At 35.9% G+C, this 19,584-nt stretch overlaps 1 protein-coding gene across 4 annotated transcripts in view; it reads right to left on the bottom strand.

Moving 5' to 3' along the window:
* The window catches only part of MAP3K13 (mitogen-activated protein kinase kinase kinase 13), a 149,798-nt gene extending 133,116 nt beyond the window's left edge, over nt 1–16,682 (bottom strand). For 3 of the 4 annotated variants that reach the window (XM_032482911.1, XM_032482910.1, XM_032482908.1), the window contains exons 1-2: nt 16,422–16,682; nt 14,490–14,616 (exon numbers count right to left, since the gene is read on the bottom strand). The gene's annotated coding sequence lies outside the window, so the exon portion shown is untranslated. Of the gene's footprint in view, nt 1–14,489; nt 14,625–16,421 lie in introns of all 4 variants that reach the window. The other variant, XM_032482909.1, reaches the window with a different exon arrangement.
* Between the last annotated feature and the right edge of the window lie 2,902 nt (nt 16,683–19,584).

Below are 19,584 nucleotides of genomic sequence, written 5' to 3' on the forward strand. Positions count from 1 at the left end.
TTCCATAGGCCAACACCAGAGGGAGCAAAAAGATTACAAACTCCTGAAAAAGAAACTGGTGAACCTCTTCAATTGGGAGGGGACATACACACAAGTCCAGAGAAGATGTATCTTCATATAAGGTTTGAGAGGCTCCCAAAATCTTTACTAGGGCTGATTGGTGAAGCCAGTCTGTAGAACTTGGAAATGTAGTGGTTTTTTCAAATGTGCAAATCCCAGCAAAAAAATAACAAGACATATGAAGAAAAAGGGAAACATGGCTCAATCAAGGGAACAAAATAAACGCTCAGAAACTGACCCTAAAGAGATGGAAATTCATGAATTAACTGGAGAAGAATGAAGACAATTATCTTAAAGGTGCTCAGTGTGCTACAAAAGAACACAGATAGATAATTAAAGAAAATCAGGAAAATGATGCATAAACAAAATGATACTATCACCAAAGAAAGTATAAAAAAGAACCAAACAACTTCTGGAGCTGAAGAATACAAATGGGAAAATTCACAAATATGTGGAAATTAAACAACACACTCATGAACAACCAATGCATCAAAGAAATCACATGGGGAATTAGAAAATATCTTGAGACAAATGAAAATGAGAATGAAAACACAACATACCAAAAGTTATGGGATGCAGCACAAGCAGTACTAAGAGGGGAGTTTGCAGCAGTAAATGCCTATGTGAAAAAAGAAGGGAGATCTCAAATCAACAATCTAATTTTATATCTCAAGGAACTAGAAAAAAAGAACAAACTACACCCAATTAGCAGAAGGAAGGAAATAATAAAGATTAGTGCAGTGATAAACAAAATGGAGAATAGAAAAAAGTCAGTGAAACAGCTGATTTCTTGAAAAGATCAACAAAATTGACACCTCTTAGCTAGATTAAGGAAAAAAAGAGACTCTAATAACAAAAATATGAAATGAAAGAAGACATTATAACTGATATCACAAAAACAGAAAGAATTGGAAGAATCTACTATGAACAATTATACATCAATAAATTGGATAACCTAGAAGAAATAGATATTTTTCTAGGAACATACAACCTACCAAAACTGAAGCATGAAGAAATAGAAAATCTAAACAGACCTACAACTAGTAAAAATATTGAATCACGAATCATAAACTCTCTGACAGAGAAAAGCCCAGGACCAGATGACTTCCCTGGAGAATTCTACCAAACATTTAAAGAAGAGTTAACATCAGTCCTTCTCAAACTCTTCCAAAAAAAAACTGAAGAGGAGGGAACACTACCAAACTCATTTTATGAGGCCAGGATTACCCTCATTCTAAAATGAGACAAAGATAGTACAAGAAAACAACACACCAATATTCCCTGATAAATATTTGATGTAAAAATCCTCAACATATTACTGGCAAACCAAATTCAACAACACATTAGAAGGATTACACCACATGACCAAAAGGGATTTATTCCTGGAAGGCAAAGTTGGTTCAACATATGAAAATCAATTAATGTAATACATCACATTAACAGAATGAGGAACAAAATCCACATGATCCTCTCAATTGATGCAGAAAAAGCATTTGACAAAATTTAACACCCTTTCGTGATAAAAAAAATACTCCACAAACTTCAAAGGAAATTATCTCAACATAATGAAGGCCATATAAAAAAAGTCCATAGTTAACATCATAGTGGTGAAAACTGAAAGCTTTCCCTTTAAGATCAGAAACAAAGCAAGGATGCCCACTCTTGCCATTTCTATTCATCATAGTGCTAGAAGTCACAGAGCAATTAGGTATGAAAAAGAAATAAAATGTATCCAAATTGGAAAGGAAGAAGTAAAATTATCCCTGTTCACAGAAAACATGATCTTACATGTAGAAAACACTAAAGATCTCACACACACACACACAAATATTAGAACCAATAAATGAATTTAGCAAAGTTGCAGGATATAGAAACAACACATAAAACCACTAACAAGGAATAATACGAAAAGAATATTAACTAAATCCAATTTACAACAGCATCAAAGAGAATAAAATACTTAGGAATAAACTTAATGAGGCAAAAGACTTGTACACTGAAAACTATAAAACACTGATGAAAGAAATTAAAGAAGGCACAAATAAGTGGAAAGACATCCTTTGTTCATGGAGTGGAAGACTTAATATTGTTAAGATGTCCATACTACCCATAACAATCTACAAATTAATGCAATCCTTATCAAAATCTCAATGGCATTTTTTGCAGGAATAGGAAAAAAAATTTTATATGGAATCTCAAAGGACCCTGAATAATCAAAACAATTTTGCAAAAGAAAATCAAAGCTTGAGGCTTCACATTTCCTGACTTCAAAATATATTACAAAGCTACATTAATCAAAACAGTACAGTACTGGTATAAAGACAGACATTTACACCAATGGAAAAAAATAGAAAACCCCAAAATAAACACTCACTTACAGTCAAATTATCTTCAACAAGGGAGCCAAGGCTACACAATGGGCAAGGGATAGTCTCTTCCACAAATAGTATAGAGAAAACTGGATATCCACAGGCAAAAGAATGACTTTGGACCCTTTACCTTATACCACATACAAATATTAACTCAAAATGAATTAAATACCTAAACATAAGACCTAAAACTATAAAACCTATAGAAGAAAACATAGGCAAAAAGTCGTGACATTTGATTTGGCAATGATTTTCTGGATATGAGATCAAAAGTGCAGACAACAGAAGCAATGGGACTACATCAAACTAAAAAATTTCTGCACAGTAAAGGAAACAATCAACTGAGTGAAAAGGCAACCTACAGAATGGGAGAAAATCTGCAAACCATGTATCTAGCAAGGGGTTAATATCCAGAATATATAAAGAATGCCCTACAACAACAAAATAATCTGATTTAAAAATGAGCAAAGAATTTGAATAGACATTTCTCCAAAGAAGATACACAAATGACCAGTAAACACATAAAAAGATTCTCAAATTTACTAATTATCAGTGAAATGCAAATCAAAACTACTATGAGATAATACTTCACATCCAATAGGCTGGATGCTGCCCCCCTCATCCCCACCAAAAAGACCCCAGAAAATTAACAAGTGTTGGTGAGTGTATGGAGAAATTGGGACCAGTTGTGCACCATTGGTGGAATGATGTAAAATAATGCAGCCGCTCTGGAAAACAGTATAGAAGTGCCTCAAAAAAGAAAATAGACGAACTACAATATGATCCAGCAATCCCACTTCTGTGTATACAGCCAAAATAACAGAAAGCAGGATCTTGAAAAGACATTTGCACTTCCATGTTCACTGCACATTATTCACAGCAGCCAAGAGGGGAAAGCAGGCTAAATGTCCATCAATAGATGAATGGATAAAGAAAATACATACATACAGTGAAATATTATTCAGCCTTAAAAAGAAGGAAATCCTGTCATATGCTACAACATGGGTAAATCTGGAGGGCATTATACTAGTGAAATAAGCCAGTCACCAAAAGATAAATACAGCATGATTCCACTTATATGAGGGATCTAGAGTAGTCATACTCTTAGAAACATAAAGTAGAATGATAGTTGCTGGGGTTAGGAGGAAGAAGAAAAGAGGAGTTGTATGGAGTTTCAGTTTTGCAAGATAAAAATGTTCTGGAGGTGTGCTGCACAATGTGCATACAGGTAACACTACAGTACTGCACACCTAAATGGTTAAGATGTTGAGAGAGAGAAAACAGAGACAGAGATACACACACATAAGGAAGACGGCCATGTGGAGATGGAGGCAGAAATTAGAGTTATGCTGCCACAAAGCAAGCAACACCAAAGATTGCCAGCAAATACCAGAAGCTAAGAGAAAGGCATGGAGCAGTGAAGCAGGAATGATGGAACTGGCTGTTGCTGAGATAAAAAACTAAAAAGAAGTTTGATAGAAGGGAAGATTAGGTGTTCAATTTTGAACATGTCAAGTTTCAAATGAATATTAGACATACAAATGGAAAAGTTAAGTTGGCAAATGTATATACAAGTCTGGAGTTCAGAGGAGAGGTCCAGGTTGGAGATAAACATTTTCTAATAAATATGGTATTAAAGCCCTTAGAACAGATAAGATCGTTAGACAAATGAGTCTAGGTAGAAAAGAGATAAGGTCCTAGGATTGAGCTCTAGGGCACTCCAGTGTTTAGAGGTCAAGAAAATGAGAAGAAACCAACAGAGGAAGCCTAGAAGGAATAGTCAGAGAACTAGGAGGAAAGCCCAAAGGGTGTGATATTCTGGAGGCCAAATAAAGTATGTCCAGGAAAAGATAAGTGACTATGTCAATGCTGCACAAATTATTTAATGCCCACACATTCAATTTACTACATATACATGAATTTTGGAATATTTTAATATTTTATATTTATATTTAATATTTCATTAAGGATATTGGATCAAAATTTCACTGATAATCTGGATTTATTTACTGAAAAGTATATCAAATATTGTTGTAGAATATATTAGTATACACGTGTACATGTGTGTGTATATATATTAAATTTATTTTTTAATCTAGAACAGCATTTCCTGAAACCCTACTCCAAGGGTTACTACAATTTTATGAGCCAACAACGGTTCTGGCCACACATGGGTTTTGAAAATGCTAATTTGAACTATAAATTTCCAAAAAAGAATGCAATTATTTTCCAAACTTATGTCATTCTAGAACTCTTTGTTTTACAAAGTCTCCTTTAGCTGTGTCAGGCATTCTGAGTAACACATTTTGGGAATATCAAGTTAAAAGCCTGGAAATATTTTTTGTCCTCACTATAGCAAAATTTGTGTCAGCAAAGAAGTTGGGGGATATTTTTTTCTGCCACTTCAACACTTTTACTGAAAACAAGATCTTTCTGCTTCTACACCACTTATGCCAGAAGATATGGTGACCTCTGCGTTATTTTTACACTGATAGTTCTGTCTGTTCTCAGGTTTTCTACTGTTACTCATCAAATGCCAAACTGAAGAGATGCTTGATTTCTTTAAAAATGAACATAAAGTTCCATCAAATAAGTAAAATAGTTAAAGGACATTCAATTAGCACTTTTTAAATTAGTTAGAATAATGTATACTTAGAGATTAAATATAACCCCATTATCATTTAACTAGCAATATGTTATACATAAAGCTTTTGGTAAAATTACTTTCCCTTTATGCAAATCGCTCATCTTAATGGTTCTGTGGTGTTCTTATTATGTCTTCTCATATTTTTTCCTTGAAAAATGTGGAACATAAATGATTTTTTTAAATCCACACTTTCATTATTTCCCTCAAAGTCTAATGTTCATTTAGTTCCCTTCTTTCAACCTGAAAAATGGGGCAGGGCAGATTTGACCTTCGAAAGTACGTTTACCTCCAAGTCAAAAATAGGAAGGAGAAAGGTAAAAAAAAGAAAAAGTCAAATAAAAGTACATTCTGCCAGTGGAACACCACTTAGCTAAATATTGTCTTCTTTTGCCTCAAAATGCCAGCTTTGTTTAAGGAAGTACTGCAGATTACTGGAAGGTCTACAGTCCACCCCCACTCACACCCCCCACTTTATCTCCGGTCTGCAGGTTTCTCCACAATTCTCAGCTTTGTTGTGTTTTCATTCATTTCATTTCTTTGTTTCAAAAGACAAAAAAAGACCAAATAGAATTAGGAGTATACATCCCATGAACACAAAGACATGTACTATTGTCTAATGTCCCACTTAACTCCACATGTACACAAGGCAGCTCTGATTTTGGTTATATACTGGTGAAAGATTTCTTAAAGTCTAATTCACCTGCTTAACTCCCAATCCTCCACCCCAATCCAGTAGTTGATTGTATAAAATCTTATTTCTTTTCCCCCCCTAGTTTTGTGAATATATAATTGACATAGAACTTTATATTAGTTTAACTATACAATACAATTATTTGATATGTGCATATATTGCAAGACAAAAAACCTATTTCTAAGTCTCCAATTACTTATCTTAAAAGGAGGACACAACCATTGGAATCCCATACTACCTCATGAATAGAGTAGGAGAAATTAGAGTAACTGATATCCTGGTTGGTATCTTTGACAGCAGACTTTCAAAAATATCCAATTACTAAGTTTGAGTCAAGCTTGGAAATGTCCTAAACACAAGAGAAGCAGAGGTTGATAGCCATGACTGTCACCTCTCAGACATAGCAGAGGCTTTATTATGGATAGACTGTGCATGTTTTATACCAATAGGAAATTTCCTAATAAATACAGCAAGTTTTTTTTTAAGAGTAACCCCACAAGTTCTTAGTTAAAATCAAATAGGTTTTCTGGGTTTCTATGTAAGAATCAAATGCCTGTGACCTGTGCCACAGAATAAAGTCTACAATTCGAGTTCAATTATCACTTCCCTGCAAGCTAACTCTTTAATGAGTCAAATTTACAATCTGCTTTTAGTCACTATGGAGGACTTTACCTAGTTTAATGCTACTATCATATTCTCTTTGTTTTGTTCTCTTCATCCCATTGTACTATATGCATTTTTAGAAGCCACTTCAAATATTTTTTAGAATAAAACAAGCTATAAATAAATTTAATTAACTTATCTTTTGAAATCATTCAAAAATACTAAGATCATATAATTCGGTTTATAGGTCTCATTGTCCCAAATGTGTACCCCTGTGAATACCAGTTAAATTCATCCACTTAATATGTTCTAAGTGCCTATCATATGTAAGGCACTGTTCTAGGTGCTGGGGGAAACGTTGGTGAATAGGATGTCAGTCAGAGATAAGTACCATGGAGGAAAATAAAGCAGAGGAGAGGAATAGGAATACCATGGGGTGGTGGTGAGGTTACAATTTTTAATAAGATGTCAGAGAGACCCTCACTGAGGTGACATATCGTGACCTGAAGGATCTGAAGATGAGGGATTAAACCACATAGATATCTAAGGCAAGAGCATTCTAGGCACAGAGAATATCAAGCACAAAGTTCCTGAAGTAGAAGCAAGCTTTGCATTTTGAGGATCAGCTGGGAGACCAGAGTGGCTGGGACTGACTATTAAGAGATAATAGGAAGATAACTAAAATAATATTTACTCTTACCATGTGGGATGCATTGTGAAATTTTCTGCGTACTTTTTTTTTTTAAATGCTGATCACAACTTAGTAAAGCACTAAAGAATTAGTTCCTCACCAATGAATTGTAATATACAACCTTTGGAAGAGGAAGCCATTACCTACTGTTCATGGATACTATAAAAGTTATCTATTCCTAACTAATAATATCTCTTTTTAGGGAAACAGTTGAGTAAGTTAATCCTTATGGTTTATCTTAAATCATTACAGATAAATTTGATTATTCAGAGAAAAGAAAAGTGGTACTTTCTCTTCTGGAGACCATCAAACTCCCAGTCATGCTAACTACATTCACTACAGCCTATCTCCACTGAGTCCTCAAACAATGCTTAACTAAGCAGGAGTTTTTTGTTTTTCATTAAGCCAGAAAATAAATGTTAAAAAAAAATTTCAAGGAGAAACATTTAATACAATCTATTAGCATGAGGTTAAATCAAGCTTAAATGCTGTAACAGCCTGGGTGTGAGAGTAGATGCTATTAGAATATTAAATAAAATACCCATCAGGCCCATAGGTTTTCTCTATGCAATTAAATAAAAAATAATCTCATTAATTAGACCAAAAGTCAAACTGCTATTAGCTGTTAATTCCTTTGTCACAAGTAGTAGTATAAAGTGAAAGGAAATACTGAGTCTCCTAGGAGTCCAAATGCACAAAAAGGCATTAGTACTAAAATGCTACTCCTATATCAGCAATTGCAACTCACAGAGAGAAATGCGATTTATATTTAAAGACCAAGAATACAAATACAAACACACACATTTACACACACATATGTAACTAAAACAATATTTACTCTTATTATGTAGGATGCATTGTGAAATTTTCTGTTCTCTGTTCCTTCGTTAAAAAAAAAATGCTGGTCACGGGAAGGAGGGAGTAGGTGAGTACAGCTCAGTGGTAGAGCCTGTGCTTAGCATGTGCAAGGTCCTGGGTTCAATCCACAGTACCTCTATTAAAATAGATAAATTAATTAAATGCTGGTCACAACTTAGTAAACAAATTCTGCAAACCAGGTATGTGTTACAATACACAACTGCTCTAGAGCATCACCAATGCTAATTCACAATTTTAGGGAAATTTATAGTCTTCTCCTTATTAGAATTATACTAGTATTCTGTATACTCAAAGAAAAAAAATTAACATATCCTTCTTATCATGTATCCAACCTGGACAGGTACATGCTTTCAGTGCACTTAAACCATCTACCTTCCCAGGCTTAAGAGCTGAGGGAATGGCTTGCAACTATGTAACAGAACCCTACGGTTGTACTGCACATTTTATGTAAAAGTCCTTTTTTTATGCATATTATTTCACTTGAGCCTCACAACAACCCTGTGAGGTAGGTGGGGAAAATGTTATCAGGTTTACTTTACAGATGATGAAGTTAAGGTTCAGAGAGGTTACAAGGCTTTCCCAGTTATCAAATATCTAGTAATAGGCTGGGAGAATAAGAACCATGAACTCTTAGATTGAGGGCTCTTTTCTCCAAACTATGTAGCCTCTGAGAGCAAATCCAGCCTCAAATATTTTTACCATTTCATCCTCATTTTCTAATTGTTGACTCAAGTTTTTATAGCATACAACAAAAGACCTGATTCTAAACTTATCACGCCAAGTTTATGCTTCTCTACCAATGAAAACTTATGGCCACAGGACATATATTCTTTTGGAAAGCACTGATTCCTTGGCTCTAGTCTAAAGGAACATAAGCAATGTGAAAGACCCTAAAGGCAAAGGAAACTGAAGAGAAATCAGAGGAGAGGATATAAAATGGAAGGTATTAATGGATTTTAGTCCCTTTAGGCTTTTATTTTTGTGAGAGGATTCAATGGAGGATGAGACTTGAGGCTTCTGAAGTGGATCTAAGTCTTGATGAAGTTATTCAAACTCAAATCTTGAATGTGTAATGATGGTAGGCCCCAGGGTCTTCAAAAACTTGTACTTGATGCTTTAAAACAAAATGCACAAAAAATCTACTAGCAAGTCTAATAAATTTTTAAAGGGTTTTGAAAAACAATAACTCTTTTATCAGTAATTAATCAGATTGTTAGATACTATGCTGAAAAAACAAAAAAGGAAAACAAAATGAAATAAAGGAAAAGAAAAGGAACAAAAGAGATTTTTAAAAGATATACAGAATAGCTAAATATGTTCATTGGTTTGTCTCTTTGATTAATATTCTTCACTTCAAATTGCATCTGAATTTAAAGTTCTTACAGAACCACCTTAGGCTGTGGTCAGATAAACTGATTTTATAATTTCCTGAATCTCTTTCATTGCCATCCATGATATATGATTGTCTTAAAGGGCTTTCAATCTTTGAAAGCATGGCCAAAATATTTGTTGGGTGAGACAATATAAAATGAAGTTGATTTTGTAGGGTAAAGAAAGAAGCTGAACTAGGAATATTATGGTTTGAAAACACTTCAACAAGGGAGAAAAATTAACAAAGCCTTAGAATGGAAAAATTCAGAAAACCAGCAGGTTCAAATGAAAAACATAGTAAATCTGACTACTTTTGTGCTCATTCTAAATTATTTCTTTTAAGTGTTCCTATTTTATCTGCTCCAAGAAAAAATTAAGCTTTTAAAAATTAATAATAATTAAGTTTTATTAAGTTCTGTACTTCGTGCCAGGCACTGCTCTAAGCATTTTAGGTAGATTAATTCATTTAATCCTCAAAGCAATCCCATGAATTATATACTACTATTATCCCCAATTTACACATGAAGAAATTGAGGCACAGAGAAGTTAAGAAATTCAGGTAGTTTACCTAGCTAGTAAATAGTGGAGTTAGGATTCAAACTCAAGCCCTCCAGCTCCAGAGCACCAACTTACACCCATTACTCTACGAAACTAGTTCCAGTGTAACAAAATTTTCCAGGTCTAGGGTTTTCTTTATATCAGCAGTGTAACATGTCACAATCTTTCACTGCATATTCTGATTAGAAAGTATAGTGACTAATTTAAGTTTCCCAACAGTGGTAACATAGAATCAGTTTCAGAAGTCACTACTCAGAAGTGACATGCCATAGGAATGTCAAAGCAGTTTAAAAATAAAGCACACCACTAAAATATTACCAGTGGTAGAGGATGACAGGTGACTTTACTCTTTTGAGGGGAGATATATATATATATATTTTTTTTTCTATATCCTAGTTTTTGTAAAGACATGGATTAATTATACAATTTTTTAAAAAGGTTTTAAAAGCACGTCATCACCATTTTTAGCATTAATATATATTAACTTACAAAAAATTATTAGATAAGTTTGTTCTTACTCTGTTTGAAGAGACAAAATTCAAGGTAGAGTAAGCTTTATGGTAACACTGAAATAATAATAGCTGTTATTTACTTAGCATCTAATGTATGCAAACTTTTTACATGTGTTATCTTTACTCTTCTGTAAATTCCTATTGTATGGATGAAGCGATTGAGGCTTAGAATGAATAACAAACTTAACATAACAGCTAGTAGATATTGGAGCCCAGATTCAAATCTGTCTTTACTGCTCTAGAGTCCTTGCTCTTCACACCACACAATGCAGCCTCTCCAAGTGGCAAAATATCTGTCTTTTGTTGTTAAACACACTGAAGAGACCTTTCTAAAATTCAGGTATTCTTAAACAGAAAATACTAAACATAAATTATTTAAGTTCAGTAAAGGTTATCATTTTGAATATGCATTAACCCAGAGCTGTTTTCATTTAATCAAAAGAGCCTGGGTTGCTACAATTTTAAAGTTAGTTTTCCGGCTTTCTTTCTTCTTGTCCATTCTTGTCAACGTGCCTGCCTCGAACAAAAGCACTTGGGCCACTCAGAATTTATTGCTTCTAATATATTGTGGAGTCAGATACCAGTTAATTAAACCTGTTAGAACTGTGTCTAAAAATAAATGAACTGAGTAAGGACCTGAGAAAAGTATATAGATATGTGTCATAATTTGGGAGCTCAGGTAATTTTAAATTACCTGGTTATGGGCAAGTTGAAGTTGGCAGATAAATGGCCAGTGAGTAAATCAGCTCTAAGTATTTAAATACAGGGATAACAGAATATATACTCATATTGTAATAAATCACTTCATTGCACTATAAAAATTTTTTTTGGATTTGAAAGGTACCTTAATAATAATCTGGTACAATCTCCCATACAATGAGAAAACCCCCCTACGATATTCTCAATGTTCAAACTCTGCTTAAGCAACCCTAATGACTTGGAGTTCACTGCCTCTCAACACAATCTGCTCCACTGTTGACTAGTTCTATCTGTACCTTCTCTCATTTAGAACTAATTTTAGCCTCAAATAACAGAGAACAAGTGTACTTCCCATGGAGTTTATCCAATTCTTCCAAAGTCTTCTATTTTTTAAACAAAATAGCCCCAGTGCCCTCCACCTAAGTCATCACAGTTGCCCTTTTATAGAATCAAAAATTGATTTAAAAACAATTCTCTTATTCTTCAAGGTATATCTAATAATTAATACACAAAAACTGTTTTGTAGGTAATGGGTCTAGTTAATCCACTTTGGTCATACACAATGGAAATGCTAGGAAAGGCTTATGGACCTAGCTCAATTCAAACTGAACAGCAATACACTTTTCAGTTCTCCCTTTTTCCCCCACCCAAAACAATACCACAAAACAGAACCTTAAAAGATACCCTTAACCATAATCTCACATGTTACTAGATTTTATCCTTCTCATTCTCTGGGTTTTGTTTACCTTCATATCACTTGGGCCCTGTAAATGATCTCAAAACTTCCAAAATTCTTTAAACTGCTCTCACAAATACGAATTAGCTCATAACACGGCCAGCTCTCTGGACTTAAAATTCTGACTTTTTTTTTCTCTTGTGCTATCCAGATAGCTTTCCATGTGGAACTTGTGGTTTTTGGGGGTGGGGGGAAATATATATATATATATATATATATATATTGTTTTACACATTTAAACTATATACTGTAGTATATCTATGTGCACACACATACACATACACATGCATCTTCCCTAATTTTATGTTCTCTACATGTAACTTTTGTGTTCATGTTCATCTTTCTTTCTATAAGTCACCTTTACCATATTCATCTTGACTCAGGAAAACACAATCTACCCTTGGATTCAATGTATTGCTATCTATTCCTTTAATAAGAATAAGGAGTCCCACTCTAGGCATCCTGCCCAATGATTTCCCCTTTGTAGCCAGTAGTCATTAATCTCAAGGATCTCAAGAAGCAAAGCATTATTTAGCAGAAATGATTTTACACAGAATACTCTGCCAAGGTATGGTATAAAACACCTGACATCCCATACCTGTTCTATTCGATTAATCACGACTCAGCCCTTAGATTAGTGGCCTTCATTTTGATTTTTAACAAGATACACAGTCATGTATTTTATATGATAGTGGCATCATATAGGTATATATCTTACACAGCCTATTCTCAAGCAAGTTTCCAATAAAATCCTTCTACTAATAAAATGAAGATTACTATATCTTTAAATTTCTTGTATAACTCATTTTTCTGACCCACTATTATTATTTCAAATTTCCCCCAATGAAAGTGTGGAGAGACAAAGATGGCTAGAGAAGTCACTGGAAATGTTTGCTGAGTTCCAAAGCAGATAATCAGCCAATTCAAAGTAATATTCTCAATACAGAATGAGATTATCCATACATATCTAAATGATCTTTCTGATTTCCTGGTTTTACTAACAGAGAGAACAAGCCATTCTTTGAAATGCCTTAAGCCAGTTCCAAACATCAAGAACAACGTGAAATAACAGCGGTAAGATTTGTTTAAAGAGTAGAGTCCCCAAATAATAATTAAAATCAAACAAAGCCCATCCCATTCAGTATTACTGAGAGGCTTAGAGGAACCAGGCCAATGCAATACTAACCTAGGTTTCAAACAAAGGTAATAGCATTCATATCACCTGGGGAGGTCAGCCACATGCTATAAATTGTACACGAGCATTGAATTCAACAGCACTAAGTACTTTGTTTATGCACAAATCCTTATTATGAATAATAACCTAATATCAAGGTGAAAAACTGATTAAAATATCAGCAAACCTTCCATGCAGCTCTGAAATAAGCTTAACTCACTTGTGTAACCCCGTTCCTTTTAAACAGGGCAAATAATCATAAGGACAAAAGTCCTAAGGAATAGCTGTGTGCTCCCATAATTACTGAATTAGCCTAAAGCCTTTGTTTCTTAGTATTATAAAAATAAAAACATGTTCACAGTAAAAAATTCAATCCACCAGAAAGAGAATACAGAAAAATCATGAGTCTTCTTCCTGCTCTAGACTTCTCATCTCATTCCTTAGGGGTACCCTTTCTGTCGCTAGTTGCTCATACAGATTTGAAGAAATTTTGCATGTATATACAGAAATGTATGCTTCTAAAAATACAAATGAAAACATACCATACATACAGCTCTATACTGTTTTTCTCCATTAACAATGTATGTTAGAGATTCTTCCATATTTCCACCTAACTTCATTCTAAGAGTTAAAAAGTACTACATTGTATGAAGGAATTTATTTAACCAGGACTTTGTTAAGGGATGCTTAGGTTGTTTTTAGCTTTTTTGTTTTTAATTTCAAATAATATGGTGATGAATATCTTCTGTGTACAAGTACAAATATATCTGAAAGATGAATTTCTAGAAGTACTGTCTGGTTTTAGAACTGAATAAATTCTAAAGAAGCCCACTGTATCTACAGAGGAGACCAGAAAAACTACAAGTTTAACACTTAGTGATTAAAATGATGTGCCAAGCACCATCACAAAATTAGAAGTTAAGGTTTTAAAAATTAAAAAACTCCTAAGCTAGGAAAGGTAAATTAGAAAAAAAGAGAAACTTTATCCCATGGGACAGAAAGATAAGAGGCCTGGAGAATGGATCATCTAAGAGATTTTTTTAAAGAACAAAGAAGAGAAAAGAAAATAGCATAAATAAAGCAGGACGTTTTTAAAAGACATTTTTTGGCCTCTCTTCCTGCTTTAACGTAGAGCATAAAAATAAAATTGGCCGGAAGATTTGGGGCATATACTGTTACAGAAACAAACTTTGATGTGAAATTTAAATAACTATTTGAGGCCCCATTCTTATAGGATTGAAATATACTACCAGGTTCTAAAGTGTTAAAAGGAGATCTCCCCCCAAAAAAGAAAACAGAGCAGTAATCTTCTAGGAATAATGTATTTTGTCAATCTCTTTAATTTCTGATCATTTTTACAGAGAAAACAATTGCCTCATATATGTAGAACAAATCTCTCTCTTTGGAAGGTCCAGATGAAAACACAGTCCTACAATTTCCCAGACCAACCCAGGGCTGTTCTATTTCTCACCTAACATAAAACACAATCAACAACTTACCTTTCCCAAAGTGCTAGGATTTGAATGCCAAAATACAAATTGATTCATGTTTTTGTCCATTAATGGTCCGTGGATTTCCTTAAATGAAGTCCATATTAGAGTCCATAGATATCAGTGTTCTGCAAAACTGAAAACCTCAAGAATATCAATGCACATATCTAAGTTACCGTGTAGATACCAATTTATTATGAGTAACAGTTATAATAATTATTATGAATATAGGCATTTAGATGTGAAAAATTAGTGGACATGACATTGAACAGCAGACTGAGGTAGCAAAATTAAGACTTTAAGACATTAATATTAACATAAATCTAGAGGATCTCAAAATATTACTTTGTACCAAATTTATATGTATCCTAAAGGTAAGAGCACAAAAAGGTGGGGATGGTTGGGATACCAACAATTCCCAGAAATTGGGAAAACAAGTGTTGAAGGCAAGCAAACTTTTAAAAATTAGATGACTTCAATAAGGTATTTACATGTCTACTTTTAGTTTTTTCCAACCCATTTTTAAAGAACATCTTATATTTTTAAATCTTAAAATGCTTACTAGTTTCTCCTTTGTAAAAAATAACAAAAAAAGCCATAAATCAAGTTTTCCTACTCCATTATATACATTCTAATGATAAGATTCTAGAAACCACTTAGGAGCTCCTATCTCATGAGACAGCATGAAACCCATACACACAATCACCTCCCTACATCTAGAGCAATCACTGCATCTAGACAGTGATTCATGCCCAGATCACACTACATGGCCTGATGTGTACTTGCACTTTTTTCCACTTGACAACCAAAAACAATTTGGTTGCACTACTTGTTCTTTACGTCTGTGCCCACTCTTTGTCACATTCAAGACACCTAAGCAAACACTTTACAAAGGAAACAATTTAACCTTCAGGGATTCATTCTTTTGGAAGCTTCCCTCAACTGTTTGGAAGGAGTTAAACTTATGCGCACACAACAGGTGAAATCTCTGCTGGATTTTTATAAATTACTATTTTCATCTTTGTTATGAAATAATTCTCTTTTACATCTCAAATGTAAAAGGTATCCCAATTTAAGAATGAAAACATTCAGAAAAAGGAAAGGAAGTTCACATTGCTGAAAAGAAAGTACTTAGAATACTAATTAGAAGCTCAGTGATACAACTGCCGTTTATCATTTGATGGCCAACTCCCGCCCGGTATCATGTACCTGGAAGTTATTCTCAGAAAAGTAAAGGAACCTTAAAGAAGCCAAATTGATTGCCTTATCCTCTCTACCTACCCCAGAGAAAAATACTAAGACACATTTCTAAATTTCAATAACCACAAAACAATTAACAACAATGTCCTGAATCTCTACTGCACTGGCATCCTCAAAACCACTGGTCAGCAAACTAAGCTGGCATCTTTTCTATATTTAGAGAAAGGGATACTGAAGTTCAAAAGTTCCCCCTGCTGAGCCAGAACTGGGTTCGTGCGTTCATTAATTAATTCATTCGACAGCATCTAAAGAATGCTTAACAGTGGCAAGGCCCTATCCTGCATTGAGATGGGAAGACTAAGTTCCTGTCCCCTACTAGCAGAAAACGACGGGGGACGGGGTAGGTGGGAAATGAACTCTAGGTCAGCTCATCTCAATGCCCAGGTTCCAAACTCCTCAGCCCTGAGCGCCAATACTCATAAGCCTGTTACCCTCAGTCAACCGACTCCTAAAAGACTCAGCCTGTCCATATTCCTCAACGACCTCGGCCCTCACGACCCCGTTCCCAAAGTTCCTCGTATCCCTGTCTCCTCAGGGAGTCCCACGTCAAGGAGCCTTTTCTCCAGCCACCGCCTCATGGGAGACCTACGTTTCTCTGCCCGAGCTTGTGGCTTCGAGCAAACGGAGCCCCCAACCCCAACTTCCACCCTTGTCCCGGTCAAGGTTCGGCCCGCAGGTTACCTGCCCGGGATCCACGGTTCCAGGATGGCCACGGAAGCCCCGCCCCGCCCATCGCGACGCCCTCCACAACCAGGTACCACCTCCGGGGCGTAACTTCCGGGCGTCGCGTCCCGCCTGAATGCCTCCGTGCCCCGCGGTCCCGCTAAGCGCCCACCGCCTCTAGTTGACGTCACTTCCGACCTGTTTCTCGGTACCCCCGGGATCCGGCGCTCTCCGGGTCTTGTTTACGCGGGTTTTTTTTCGCCTGCTGTGTAGCCCAGCCTGAAGAAGTGCGTTTTTTGGTTTTCAAGCTTCTTTGCTAGCTTCTGCAGCCTCTTCTACACTCACTTTGCTCCTTCTGTATGTTGAGCTCATCACGGTTTCCCGGACTCCTCAGGCCCTTCGGAGAATCACAAGGATTTCTCAGTTTCGCTCAAGTGATGCTGCCTCTCATTGTAACGGTATTTCCTAGGCAAGTTACTTAGCCTTTCTGTGCCGTTTCCTCAAGCGTGAAATAGGTTAATACTAGTATCTGGAACATAAGGTTGGTGTTTTATTACTTGGGATAATACGTGGGAAGCGCTGGCACAGTGAAAGCGTTCAAAGAGTGCTAGCTATTACAAGCCCTCTCTGATTCCCTTATATGTTGGAACATATAAGTGGTAAAGGGGAATGGAACCAGCTTCCCTGCTATCCTTGGAAAGGGATTAATTAATGATGCCTGGTACTTTCTCTGAACTGAGAGTCAGCTTGTTTGGGTTCCATGCCTAGCTCTGCTATTAACTAGCCATGTGACCTTAAGCATATCACTTCACCTCTCAGCCTCAGTTTCCTCTTGAAGGTCCTACCTGGAGTAAGCCTTGTCTTTTTTGTCTAGTAGGAAAAACAAACAAATATGATTATTTCCTGCTGTGACCACTAGATGGCTTCTTTGCTTTGCTTTGCTTTGTTTTCCCTCCCTTCTCCTCTCTCCTCCCTCCTGCTTCCTCCTGTCTCCTTCCCTACCTTTCTCCATTTCTTGTTAGTTTGTCTGACCAAAGACATTATTATACCACCTATCTGAACAACCATCTATACTGGTAAAAATTGAGTATCCTAAGACTGAGAGATGACAAGTCTAAAACGTTTGTTGAATGAATGAAAGAATGAATGGATTCCAGGATTACTTTTGGACCATTCTATCCCCTACTACTATTGCCCCTTTCTCTTATTAAAATTCTTCCTTTTTTTAAGGCGGTAGCAGTGGAAAGAGGAAGAAGAGATGAGAAAATAGACAGGAGTTGGATTCAGAGGAAAATGGAGAAAAAGGCATTGCTCTCCATCTCAAAACACACATCAGCGCATTGTGGATGAAATAATATAATGTCTGAGACTTTTTTTTAAATAATACGTGAGGGTTCAGATGACAACTATTGAACATATATTGATATTATTGAAGTTGGGTACATGGGGATTCATAATAGTCCTTCTATTTTTTGGTGTTTGCTTGAAAATTTCTACAATACAAAGTTAAAAATTAGGTAGATTATGAGTACATTTCCCTTCCTGTAGACAAGACCAAGTTCAAACCATCCCACTGAATATCAGAATGCTTTTGCTTCATGTTACAGAAGACTTGCCATAGACTGAGTTTTCTGGAAGTAGACACTGATATGGAGATTGGGAGAAAGATTTTTATTAGGAATGGAAGAAAGCAGGACTGGCCAGAGAAAGAATTTGAACTGCTTTTCAGGTCTAAAGACTCTTCAGCCTACCTGGGAAGTTCCTCTAGAATGAGTATCACCCATCAGAGTATCTTGTGTCAGACTGAAGTGGCCAGCCCTTTCTAATGCATGCAGTCCACCCAGAAAGGCTGTAATCTCATGCAACATGGCTCTCTGCAGCTGAGACAGACCATGAAGAGACTGACAGCTGAGGGCTGCCTGCTGACCACACTCCAGGAGCTGTCCAGCAAGCCCTTTCTTGAAGGGGAATCTGGGCAGCATCTTTGCATCTTCAACAAAACACAACAGAAACTAACTTAATCAATAAGGGATGTATTGACTTCTGTAAGAGAACTGTTATGACAGGCATCAGGGTTGGTTGCTCCCTCAACTCAGTGATATCATCCAGGACCCATATTTCTTTCCCTCTTTGTCCTGCCTTCAGTGACATCTGTTTCTGCTTATGGCCGACCTTCCTGGAGGTGGCACAATGACTAGCAGTTTATCTTCACATCTGTACACTGTGCATACTCTCAGATGGGATGGACGCACATTCAGTAATTCCAGGATGATTCTCAGGCTAGAAAAGAGAAAAATATACATTAATTTCTGGACTGGGCACTCTAGTCTCTATAATTTTTATCTTTAACTGTAGTATAGGGCTTTACATTGCTCACCATTAAATGTCATGCTGTCACAGACTCACCCTAGAATTCTGTGTTAGTTAGAATAGATAGTGTAATACCACAGTAAATAAACAACCCCAAACCTAAATGTCTTAAAGTAACTTAAATTAATTTCTAATACTAAAATATTACTTTGGGTCTACAGTGAGGCTCTGTTCATGATAGTCACTCAGGAACCCAGGCTGATTGAGCAACCACTGTCTTGATCATTGCCAGTAACCAAGCCAGAGGAAAAAAGAATCTGGTAAAGCAGGTGTTAACATGTTTCCACCACTTCTCTCATTTTGTTGGCCACAGCAATGTCAGATGACCTCACTTTCTTCAGTGGGCAGGGAAGTGCAATTCTACCATCAGTAAGGAGGGGAAAAAAATAGAATATTTGTGAACAGCACCAATGACTCTTACAAAGCCAGCTTTATATTTTAGGTCTCAGTGACAAACTCATCTAGAATTCAGCTGTACCAATCTGTGAATAAAGCACAGAGCAGTAGAAAAGGTCCTCCACAGTTTCTCTCATTTAATTCTATTGTAATGTAAGCAGTTATATACTGTGTGTATATGAAATTTTTCTGACATTATTAGTTGCTCAGCTTGAAAAATAATATAGTTCAAGGCAGAATCAAGTCAAGAACACTGCAGTAAACTACCCAAGCTTCCCTCCTGCGTTTCTTAACCAAAGGTGTGCATTAAAATTCTTTGGGAAGCTTTTTAAAGTTGCTGAGTCCATCCAGAATCAGAACCTCCCAGAGGGAGTGCCAGATGTGTGCATTTTCAAAATACTTGCTTCTCCCTCTA

Source organism: Camelus ferus, chromosome 1 (assembly GCF_009834535.1).
Source record: "Camelus ferus isolate YT-003-E chromosome 1, BCGSAC_Cfer_1.0, whole genome shotgun sequence".
NCBI classification, from domain to species: domain Eukaryota; kingdom Metazoa; phylum Chordata; class Mammalia; order Artiodactyla; family Camelidae; genus Camelus; species Camelus ferus.